Here is a 13,301-nt window from a genome sequence, read left to right as displayed (position 1 = left end):
TAAACATGTTTGTCTGAGTCTTCTATCAAAAGTTACAGCTATTTCTATGAAGTTGTACAAAAACGCTTTCTTTCGCCAAGACAGTGCGTTTCTCACTGTTACATGCATTTGAATGGGGAACTCGACCGAAACAAAGTATAGGTTTTCATTATGTGAATAACTTGGAAATCTTAGCTCAAACAGCTGCAAAACCTGTTTTCCCAGCACGGGAACCTTGAGTTCTATAAGATAAAGCCATAAACATGTGTATCCGAGTCTTCTATCAAAAGTTACAGCTATTTCTATGAAGTTGTACAAAAACGCTTTCTTTCGCCAAGACAGTGCATTTCTCACTGTTACATGCATTTGAATGGGGAACTCGACCGAAACAAAGTATAGGTTTTCATTATGTGAATAACTTGGAAATCTTAGCTCAAACAGCTGCAAAACCTGTTTTCCCAGCACGGAGACCTTGAGTTCTATAAGATAAGGCCATAAACATGTTTGTCTGAGTCTTCTATCAAAAGTTACAGCTATTTCTATGAAGTTGTACAAAAACGCTTTCTTTCGCCAAGACAGTGCATTTCTCACTGTTACATGCATTTGAATGGGGAACTCGACCGAAACAAAGTATAGGTTTTCATTATGTGAATAACTTGGAAATCTTAGCTCAAACAGCTACAAAACCTGTTTTCCCAGCACGGGAACCTTGAGTTCTATAAGATAAAGCCATAAACATGTGTATCCAAGTCTTCTATCAAAAGTTACAGCTATTTCTATGAAGTTGTACAAAAACGCTTTCTTTCGCCAAGACAGTGCGTTTCTCACTGTTACATGCATTTGAATGGGGAACTCGACCGAAACAAAGTATACGTTTTCATTATGTGAATAACTTGGAAATCTTAGCTCAAACAGCTGCAAAACCTGTTTGCCCAGCACGGGAACCTTGAGTTCTATAATATCAGGCCATAAACATGTTTGTCTGAGTCTTCTATCAAAAGTTACAGCTATTTCTATGAAGTTGTACAAAAACGCTTTCTTTCGCCAAGACAGTGCATTTCTCACTGTTACATGCATTTGAATGGGGAACTCGACCGAAACAAAGTATAGGTTTTCATTATGTGAATAACTTGGAAATCTTAGCTCAAACAGCTGCAAAACCTGTTTGCCCAGCACGGGAACCTTGAGTTCTATAATATAAGGCCATAAACATGTTTGTCTGAGTCTTCTATCAAAAGTTACAGCTATTTCTATGAAGTTGTACAAAAACGCTTTCTTTCGCCAAGACAGTGCGTTTCTCACTGTTACATGCATTTGAATGGGGAACTCGACCGAAACAAAGTATACGTTTTCATTATGTGAATAACTTGGAAATCTTAGCTCAAACAGCTGCAAAACCTGTTTGCCCAGCACGGGAACCTTGAGTTCTATAATATAAGGCCATAAACATGTTTGTCTGAGTCTTCTATCAAAAGTTACAGCTATTTCTATGAAGTTGTACAAAAACGCTTTCTTTCGCCAAGACAGTGCATTTCTCACTGTTACATGCATTTGAATGGGGAACTCGACCGAAACAAAGTATAGGTTTTCATTATGTGAATAACTTGGAAATCTTAGCTCAAACAGCTGCAAAACCTGTTTGCCCAGCACGGGAACCTTGAGTTCTATAATATAAGGCCATAAACATGTTTGTCTGAGTCTTCTATCAAAAGTTACAGCTATTTCTATGAAGATGTACAAAAACGCTTTCTTTCGCCAAGACAGTGCGTTTCTCACTGTTACATGCATTTGAATGGGGAACTCGACCGAAACAAAGTATACGTTTTCATTATGTGAATAACTTGAAAATCTTAGCTCAAACAGCTGCAAAACCTGTTTTCCCAGCACGGAGACCTTGAGTTCTATAAGATAAGGCCATAAACATGTTTGTCTGAGTCTTCTATCAAAAGTTACAGCTATTTCTATGAAGTTGTACAAAAACGCTTTCTTTCGCCAAGACAGTGCATTTCTCACTGTTACATGCATTTGAATGGGGAACTCGACCGAAACAAAGTATAGGTTTTCATTATGTGAATAACTTGGAAATCTTAGCTCAAACAGCTACAAAACCTGTTTTCCCAGCACGGGAACCTTGAGTTCTATAAGATAAAGCCATAAACATGTGTATCCGAGTCTTCTATCAAAAGTTACAGCTATTTCTATGAAGTTGTACAAAAACGCTTTCTTTCGCCAAGACAGTGCATTTCTCACTGTTACATGCATTTGAATGGGGAACTCGACCGAAACAAAGTATAGGTTTTCATTATGTGAATAACTTGGAAATCTTAGCTCAAACAGCTGCAAAACCTGTTTTCCCAGCACGGAGACCTTGAGTTCTATAAGATAAGGCCATAAACATGTTTGTCTGAGTCTTCTATCAAAAGTTACAGCTATTTCTATGAAGTTGTACAAAAACGCTTTCTTTCGCCAAGACACTGCGTTTCTCACTGTTACATGCATTTGAATGGGGAACTCGACCGAAACAAAGTATAGGTTTTCATTATGTGAATAACTTGGAAATCTTAGCTCAAACAGCTGCAAAACCTGTTTTCCCAGCACGGAGACCTTGAGTTCTATAAGATAAGGCCATAAACATGTTTGTCTGAGTCTTCTATCAAAAGTTACAGCTATTTCTATGAAGTTGTACAAAAACGCTTTCTTTCGCCAAGACAGTGCATTTCTCACTGTTACATGCATTTGAATGGGGAACTCGACCGAAACAAAGTATAGGTTTTCATTATGTGAATAACTTGGAAATCTTAGCTCAAACAGCTACAAAACCTGTTTTCCCAGCACGGGAACCTTGAGTTCTATAAGATAAAGCCATAAACATGTGTATCCGAGTCTTCTATCAAAAGTTACAGCTATTTCTATGAAGTTGTACAAAAACGCTTTCTTTCGCCAAGACAGTGCATTTCTCACTGTTACATGCATTTGAATGGGGAACTCGACCGAAACAAAGTATAGGTTTTCATTATGTGAATAACTTGGAAATCTTAGCTCAAACAGCTGCAAAACCTGTTTTCCCAGCACAGAGACCTTGAGTTCTATAAGATAAGGCCAATAAACATGTTTGTCTGAGTCTTCTATCAAAAGTTACAGCTATTTCTATGAAGTTGTACAAAAACGCTTTCTTTCGCCAAGACAGTGCGTTTCTCACTGTTACATGCATTTGAATGGGGAACTCGACCGAAACAAAGTATAGGTTTTCATTATGTGAATAACTTGGAAATCTTAGCTCAAACAGCTGCAAAACCTGTTTTCCCAGCACGGAGACCTTGAGTTCTATAAGATAAAGCCATAAACATGTGTATCCGAGTCTTCTATCAAAAGTTACAGCTATTTCTATGAAGTTGTACAAAAACGCTTTCTTTCGCCAAGACAGTGCATTTCTCACTGTTACATGCATTTGAATGGGGAACTCGACCGAAACAAAGTATAGGTTTTCATTATGTGAATAACTTGGAAATCTTAGCTCAAACAGCTGCAAAACCTGTTTTCCCAGCACGGAGACCTTGAGTTCTATAAGATACGGCCATAAACATGTTTGTCTGAGTCTTCTATCAAAAGTTACAGCTATTTCTATGAAGTTGTACAAAAACGCTTTCTTTCGCCAAGACAGTGCGTTTCTCACTGTTACATGCATTTGAATGGGGAACTCGACCGAAACAAAGTATAGGTTTTCATTATGTGAATAACTTGGAAATCTTAGCTCAAACAGCTGCAAAACCTGTTTTCCCAGCACGGAGACCTTGAGTTCTATAAGATAAGGCCATAAACATGTTTGTCTGAGTCTTCTATCAAAAGTTACAGCTATTTCTATGAAGTTGTACAAAAACGCTTTCTTTCGCCAAGACAGTGCATTTCTCACTGTTACATGCATTTGAATGGGGAACTCGACCGAAACAAAGTATAGGTTTTCATTATGTGAATAACTTGGAAATCTTAGCTCAAACAGCTACAAAACCTGTTTTCCCAGCACGGGAACCTTGAGTTCTATAAGATAAAGCCATAAACATGTGTATCCGAGTCTTCTATCAAAAGTTACAGCTATTTCTATGAAGTTGTACAAAAACGCTTTCTTTCGCCAAGACAGTGCATTTCTCACTGTTACATGCATTTGAATGGGGAACTCGACCGAAACAAAGTATAGGTTTTCATTATGTGAATAACTTGGAAATCTTAGCTCAAACAGCTGCAAAACCTGTTTTCCCAGCACGGAGACCTTGAGTTCTATAAGATAAGGCCATAAACATGTTTGTCTGAGTCTTCTATCAAAAGTTACAGCTATTTCTATGAAGTTGTACAAAAACGCTTTCTTTCGCCAAGACAGTGCATTTCTCACTGTTACATGCATTTGAATGGGGAACTCGACCGAAACAAAGTATAGGTTTTCATTATGTGAATAACTTGGAAATCTTAGCTCAAACAGCTACAAAACCTGTTTTCCCAGCACGGGAACCTTGAGTTCTATAAGATAAAGCCATAAACATGTGTATCCGAGTCTTCTATCAAAAGTTACAGCTATTTCTATGAAGTTGTACAAAAACGCTTTCTTTCGCCAAGACACTGCGTTTCTCACTGTTACATGCATTTGAATGGGGAACTCGACCGAAACAAAGTATAGGTTTTCATTATGTGAATAACTTGGAAATCTTAGCTCAAACAGCTACAAAACCTGTTTTCCCAGCACGGAAACCTTGAGTTCTATAAGATAAAGCCATAAACATGTGTATCCGAGTCTTCTATCAAAAGTTACAGCTATTCATATGAAGTTGTACAAAAACGCTTTCTTTCGCCAAGACAGTGCGTTTCTCACTGTTACATGCATTTGAATGGGGAACTCGACCGAAACAAAGTATAGGTTTTCATTATGTGAATAACTTGGAAATCTTAGCTCAAACAGCTGCAAAACCTGTTTGCCCAGCACGGGAACCTTGAGTTCTATAATATAAGGCCATAAACATGTTTGTCTGAGTCTTCTATCAAAAGTTACAGCTATTTCTATGAAGTTGTACAAAAACGCTTTCTTTCGCCAAGACAGTGCGTTTCTCACTGTTACATGCATTTGAATGGGGAACTCGACCGAAACAAAGTATAGGTTTTCATTATGTGAATAACTTGAAAATCTTAGCTCAAACAGCTGCAAAACCTGTTTTCCCAGCACGGAGACCTTGAGTTCTATAAGATAAGGCCATAAACATGTTTGTCTGAGTCTTCTATCAAAAGTTACAGCTATTTCTATGAAGTTGTACAAAAACGCTTTCTTTCGCCAAGACAGTGCATTTCTCACTGTTACATGCATTTGAATGGGGAACTCGACCGAAACAAAGTATAGGTTTTCATTATGTGAATAACTTGGAAATCTTAGCTCAAACAGCTGCAAAACCTGTTTTCCCAGCACGGAGACCTTGAGTTCTATAAGATAAGGCCATAAACATGTTTGTCTGAGTCTTCTATCAAAAGTTACAGCTATTTCTATGAAGTTGTACAAAAACGCTTTCTTTCGCCAAGACAGTGCATTTCTCACTGTTACATGCATTTGAATGGGGAACTCGACCGAAACAAAGTATAGGTTTTCATTATGTGAATAACTTGGAAATCTTAGCTCAAACAGCTACAAAACCTGTTTTCCCAGCACGGGAACCTTGAGTTCTATAAGATAAAGCCATAAACATGTGTATCCGAGTCTTCTATCAAAAGTTACAGCTATTTCTATGAAGTTGTACAAAAACGCTTTCTTTCGCCAAGACACTGCGTTTCTCACTGTTACATGCATTTGAATGGGGAACTCGACCGAAACAAAGTATAGGTTTTCATTATGTGAATAACTTGGAAATCTTAGCTCAAACAGCTACAAAACCTGTTTTCCCAGCACGGAAACCTTGAGTTCTATAAGATAAAGCCATAAACATGTGTATCCGAGTCTTCTATCAAAAGTTACAGCTATTCATATGAAGTTGTACAAAAACGCTTTCTTTCGCCAAGACAGTGCGTTTCTCACTGTTACATGCATTTGAATGGGGAACTCGACCGAAACAAAGTATAGGTTTTCATTATGTGAATAACTTGGAAATCTTAGCTCAAACAGCTGCAAAACCTGTTTGCCCAGCACGGGAACCTTGAGTTCTATAATATAAGGCCATAAACATGTTTGTCTGAGTCTTCTATCAAAAGTTACAGCTATTTCTATGAAGTTGTACAAAAACGCTTTCTTTCGCCAAGACAGTGCGTTTCTCACTGTTACATGCATTTGAATGGGGAACTCGACCGAAACAAAGTATACGTTTTCATTATGTGAATAACTTGAAAATCTTAGCTCAAACAGCTGCAAAACCTGTTTTCCCAGCACGGAGACCTTGAGTTCTATAAGATAAGGCCATAAACATGTTTGTCTGAGTCTTCTATCAAAAGTTACAGCTATTTCTATGAAGTTGTACAAAAACGCTTTCTTTCGCCAAGACAGTGCATTTCTCACTGTTACATGCATTTGAATGGGGAACTCGACCGAAACAAAGTATAGGTTTTCATTATGTGAATAACTTGGAAATCTTAGCTCAAACAGCTGCAAAACCTGTTTTCCCAGCACGGAGACCTTGAGTTCTATAAGATAAGGCCAATAAACATGTTTGTCTGAGTCTTCTATCAAAAGTTACAGCTATTTCTATGAAGTTGTACAAAAACGCTTTCTTTCGCCAAGACAGTGCGTTTCTCACTGTTACATGCATTTGAATGGGGAACTCGACCGAAACAAAGTATAGGTTTTCATTATGTGAATAACTTGGAAATCTTAGCTCAAACAGCTGCAAAACCTGTTTTCCCAGCACGGAGACCTTGAGTTCTATAAGATAAAGCCATAAACATGTTTGTCTGAGTCTTCTATCAAAAGTTACAGCTATTTCTATGAAGTTGTACAAAAACGCTTTCTTTCGCCAAGACAGTGCGTTTCTCACTGTTACATGCATTTGAATGGGGAACTCGACCGAAACAAAGTATAGGTTTTCATTATGTGAATAACTTGGAAATCTTAGCTCAAACAGCTGCAAAACCTGTTTGCCCAGCACGGGAACCTTGAGTTCTATAATATAAGGCCATAAACATGTTTGTCTGAGTCTTCTATCAAAAGTTACAGCTATTTCTATGAAGTTGTACAAAAACGCTTTCTTTCGCCAAGACAGTGCGTTTCTCACTGTTACATGCATTTGAATGGGGAACTCGACCGAAACAAAGTATACGTTTTCATTATGTGAATAACTTGAAAATCTTAGCTCAAACAGCTGCAAAACCTGTTTTCCCAGCACGGAGACCTTGAGTTCTATAAGATAAGGCCATAAACATGTTTGTCTGAGTCTTCTATCAAAAGTTACAGCTATTTCTATGAAGTTGTACAAAAACGCTTTCTTTCGCCAAGACAGTGCGTTTCTCACTGTTACATGCATTTGAATGGGGAACTCGACCGAAACAAAGTATAGGTTTTCATTATGTGAATAACTTGGAAATCTTAGCTCAAACAGCTGCAAAACCTGTTTTCCCAGCACGGAGACCTTGAGTTCTATAAGATACGGCCATAAACATGTTTGTCTGAGTCTTCTATCAAAAGTTACAGCTATTTCTATGAAGTTGTACAAAAACGCTTTCTTTCGCCAAGACAGTGCGTTTCTCACTGTTACATGCATTTGAATGGGGAACTCGACCGAAACAAAGTATAGGTTTTCATTATGTGAATAACTTGGAAATCTTAGCTCAAACAGCTGCAAAACCTGTTTTCCCAGCACGGAGACCTTGAGTTCTATAAGATAAGGCCATAAACATGTTTGTCTGAGTCTTCTATCAAAAGTTACAGCTATTTCTATGAAGTTGTACAAAAACGCTTTCTTTCGCCAAGACAGTGCATTTCTCACTGTTACATGCATTTGAATGGGGAACTCGACCGAAACAAAGTATAGGTTTTCATTATGTGAATAACTTGGAAATCTTAGCTCAAACAGCTACAAAACCTGTTTTCCCAGCACGGGAACCTTGAGTTCTATAAGATAAAGCCATAAACATGTGTATCCGAGTCTTCTATCAAAAGTTACAGCTATTTCTATGAAGTTGTACAAAAACGCTTTCTTTCGCCAAGACACTGCGTTTCTCACTGTTACATGCATTTGAATGGGGAACTCGACCGAAACAAAGTATAGGTTTTCATTATGTGAATAACTTGGAAATCTTAGCTCAAACAGCTACAAAACCTGTTTTCCCAGCACGGGAACCTTGAGTTCTATAAGATAAAGCCATAAACATGTGTATCCGAGTCTTCTATCAAAAGTTACAGCTATTCATATGAAGTTGTACAAAAACGCTTTCTTTCGCCAAGACAGTGCATTTCTCACTGTTACATGCATTTGAATGGGGAACTCGACCGAAACAAAGTATAGGTTTTCATTATGTGAATAACTTGGAAATCTTAGCTCAAACAGCTGCAAAACCTGTTTGCCCAGCACGGGAACCTTGAGTTCTATAATATAAGGCCATAAACATGTTTGTCTGAGTCTTCTATCAAAAGTTACAGCTATTTCTATGAAGTTGTACAAAAACGCTTTCTTTCGCCAAGACAGTGCATTTCTCACTGTTACATGCATTTGAATGGGGAACTCGACCGAAACAAAGTATAGGTTTTCATTATGTGAATAACTTGGAAATCTTAGCTCAAACAGCTGCAAAACCTGTTTTCCCAGCACGGAGACCTTGAGTTCTATAAGATACGGCCATAAACATGTTTGTCTGAGTCTTCTATCAAAAGTTACAGCTATTTCTATGAAGTTGTACAAAAACGCTTTCTTTCGCCAAGACAGTGCGTTTCTCACTGTTACATGCATTTGAATGGGGAACTCGACCGAAACAAAGTATAGGTTTTCATTATGTGAATAACTTGGAAATCTTAGCTCAAACAGCTGCAAAACCTGTTTTCCCAGCACGGAGACCTTGAGTTCTATAAGATAAGGCCATAAACATGTTTGTCTGAGTCTTCTATCAAAAGTTACAGCTATTTCTATGAAGTTGTACAAAAACGCTTTCTTTCGCCAAGACAGTGCATTTCTCACTGTTACATGCATTTGAATGGGGAACTCGACCGAAACAAAGTATAGGTTTTCATTATGTGAATAACTTGGAAATCTTAGCTCAAACAGCTACAAAACCTGTTTTCCCAGCACGGGAACCTTGAGTTCTATAAGATAAAGCCATAAACATGTGTATCCGAGTCTTCTATCAAAAGTTACAGCTATTTCTATGAAGTTGTACAAAAACGCTTTCTTTCGCCAAGACACTGCGTTTCTCACTGTTACATGCATTTGAATGGGGAACTCGACCGAAACAAAGTATAGGTTTTCATTATGTGAATAACTTGGAAATCTTAGCTCAAACAGCTACAAAACCTGTTTTCCCAGCACGGGAACCTTGAGTTCTATAAGATAAAGCCATAAACATGTGTATCCGAGTCTTCTATCAAAAGTTACAGCTATTCATATGAAGTTGTACAAAAACGCTTTCTTTCGCCAAGACAGTGCATTTCTCACTGTTACATGCATTTGAATGGGGAACTCGACCGAAACAAAGTATAGGTTTTCATTATGTGAATAACTTGGAAATCTTAGCTCAAACAGCTGCAAAACCTGTTTGCCCAGCACGGGAACCTTGAGTTCTATAATATAAGGCCATAAACATGTTTGTCTGAGTCTTCTATCAAAAGTTACAGCTATTTCTATGAAGTTGTACAAAAACGCTTTCTTTCGCCAAGACAGTGCATTTCTCACTGTTACATGCATTTGAATGGGGAACTCGACCGAAACAAAGTATAGGTTTTCATTATGTGAATAACTTGGAAATCTTAGCTCAAACAGCTACAAAACCTGTTTTCCCAGCACGGGAACCTTGAGTTCTATAAGATAAGGCCATAAACATGTTTGTCTGAGTCTTCTATCAAAAGTTACAGCTATTTCTATGAAGTTGTACAAAAACGCTTTCTTTCGCCAAGACTGCGTTTCTCACTGTTACATGCATTTGAATGGGGAACTCGACCGAAACAAAGTATAGGTTTTCATTATGTGAATAACTTGGAAATCTTAGCTCAAACAGCTGCAAAACCTGTTTTCCCAGCACGGAGACCTTGAGTTCTATAAGATAAGGCCATAAACATGTTTGTCTGAGTCTTCTATCAAAAGTTACAGCTATTTCTATGAAGTTGTACAAAAACGCTTTCTTTCGCCAAGACAGTGCATTTCTCACTGTTACATGCATTTGAATGGGGAACTCGACCGAAACAAAGTATAGGTTTTCATTATGTGAATAACTTGGAAATCTTAGCTCAAACAGCTGCAAAACCTGTTTGCCCAGCACGGGAACCTTGAGTTCTATAATATAAGGCCATAAACATGTTTGTCTGAGTCTTCTATCAAAAGTTACAGCTATTTCTATGAAGTTGTACAAAAACGCTTTCTTTCGCCAAGACAGTGCGTTTCTCACTGTTACATGCATTTGAATGGGGAACTCGACCGAAACAAAGTATACGTTTTCATTATGTGAATAACTTGAAAATCTTAGCTCAAACAGCTGCAAAACCTGTTTTCCCAGCACGGAGACCTTGAGTTCTATAAGATAAGGCCATAAACATGTTTGTCTGAGTCTTCTATCAAAAGTTACAGCTATTTCTATGAAGTTGTACAAAAACGCTTTCTTTCGCCAAGACAGTGCATTTCTCACTGTTACATGCATTTGAATGGGGAACTCGACCGAAACAAAGTATAGGTTTTCATTATGTGAATAACTTGGAAATCTTAGCTCAAACAGCTGCAAAACCTGTTTGCCCAGCACGGGAACCTTGAGTTCTATAATATAAGGCCATAAACATGTTTGTCTGAGTCTTCTATCAAAAGTTACAGCTATTTCTATGAAGTTGTACAAAAACGCTTTCTTTCGCCAAGACAGTGCGTTTCTCACTGTTACATGCATTTGAATGGGGAACTCGACCGAAACAAAGTATAGGTTTTCATTATGTGAATAACTTGGAAATCTTAGCTCAAACAGCTACAAAACCTGTTTTCCCAGCACGGGAACCTTGAGTTCTATAAGATAAAGCCATAAACATGTGTATCCGAGTCTTCTATCAAAAGTTACAGCTATTTCTATGAAGTTGTACAAAAACGCTTTCTTTCGCCAAGACAGTGCATTTCTCACTGTTACATGCATTTGAATGGGGAACTCGACCGAAACAAAGTATAGGTTTTCATTATGTGAATAACTTGGAAATCTTAGCTCAAACAGCTGCAAAACCTGTTTTCCCAGCACGGAGACCTTGAGTTCTATAAGATAAGGCCATAAACATGTTTGTCTGAGTCTTCTATCAAAAGTTACAGCTATTTCTATGAAGTTGTACAAAAACGCTTTCTTTCGCCAAGACAGTGCGTTTCTCACTGTTACATGCATTTGAATGGGGAACTCGACCGAAACAAAGTATAGGTTTTCATTATGTGAATAACTTGGAAATCTTAGCTCAAACAGCTGCAAAACCTGTTTTCCCAGCACGGAGACCTTGAGTTCTATAAGATAAGGCCATAAACATGTTTGTCTGAGTCTTCTATCAAAAGTTACAGCTATTTCTATGAAGTTGTACAAAAACGCTTTCTTTCGCCAAGACAGTGCATTTCTCACTGTTACATGCATTTGAATGGGGAACTCGACCGAAACAAAGTATAGGTTTTCATTATGTGAATAACTTGGAAATCTTAGCTCAAACAGCTACAAAACCTGTTTTCCCAGCACGGGAACCTTGAGTTCTATAAGATAAAGCCATAAACATGTGTATCCGAGTCTTCTATCAAAAGTTACAGCTATTTCTATGAAGTTGTACAAAAACGCTTTCTTTCGCCAAGACACTGCGTTTCTCACTGTTACATGCATTTGAATGGGGAACTCGACCGAAACAAAGTATAGGTTTTCATTATGTGAATAACTTGGAAATCTTAGCTCAAACAGCTACAAAACCTGTTTTCCCAGCACGGGAACCTTGAGTTCTATAAGATAAAGCCATAAACATGTGTATCCGAGTCTTCTATCAAAAGTTACAGCTATTTCTATGAAGTTGTACAAAAACGCTTTCTTTCGCCAAGACAGTGCATTTCTCACTGTTACATGCATTTGAATGGGGAACTCGACCGAAACAAAGTATAGGTTTTCATTATGTGAATAACTTGGAAATCTTAGCTCAAACAGCTGCAAAACCTGTTTTCCCAGCACGGAGACCTTGAGTTCTATAAGATAAGGCCATAAACATGTTTGTCTGAGTCTTCTATCAAAAGTTACAGCTATTTCTATGAAGTTGTACAAAAACGCTTTCTTTCGCCAAGACAGTGCATTTCTCACTGTTACATGCATTTGAATGGGGAACTCGACCGAAACAAAGTATAGGTTTTCATTATGTGAATAACTTGGATATCTTAGCTCAAACAGCTACAAAACCTGTTTTCCCAGCACGGGAACCTTGAGTTCTATAAGATAAAGCCATAAACATGTGTATCCGAGTCTTCTATCAAAAGTTACAGCTATTTATATGAAGTTGTACAAAAACGCTTTCTTTCGCCAAGACAGTGCGTTTCTCACTGTTACATGCATTTGAATGGGGAACTCGACCGAAACAAAGTATAGGTTTTCATTATGTGAATAACTTGGAAATCTTAGCTCAAACAGCTGCAAAACCTGTTTTCCCAGCACGGGAACCTTGAGTTCTATAATATAAGGCCATAAACATGTTTGTCTGAGTCTTCTATCAAAAGTTACAGCTATTTCTATGAAGTTGTACAAAAACGCTTTCTTTCGCCAAGACAGTGCGTTTCTCACTGTTACATGCATTTGAATGGGGAACTCGACCGAAACAAAGTATACGTTTTCATTATGTGAATAACTTGAAAATCTTAGCTCAAACAGCTGCAAAACCTGTTTTCCCAGCACGGAGACCTTGAGTTCTATAAGATAAGGCCATAAACATGTTTGTCTGAGTCTTCTATCAAAAGTTACAGCTATTTCTATGAAGTTGTACAAAAACGCTTTCTTTCGCCAAGACAGTGCATTTCTCACTGTTACATGCATTTGAATGGGGAACTCGACAGAAACAAAGTATAGGTTTTCATTATGTGAATAACTTGGAAATCTTAGCTCAAACAGCTACAAAACCTGTTTTCCCAGCACGGGAACCTTGAGTTCTATAAGATAAAGCCATAAACATGTGTATCCGAGTCTTCTATCAA

This window comes from Mchenga conophoros, linkage group LG5 (genome assembly GCF_057382185.1).
Source record: "Mchenga conophoros isolate Kocher_MC1m ecotype Shallow Benthic linkage group LG5, M_conophoros_male_GT1.1, whole genome shotgun sequence".
Taxonomy (NCBI): domain Eukaryota; kingdom Metazoa; phylum Chordata; class Actinopteri; order Cichliformes; family Cichlidae; genus Mchenga; species Mchenga conophoros.
The sequence above is the reverse complement of the archived record's forward strand: the minus strand, read 5'-3'. Positions refer to the sequence as shown.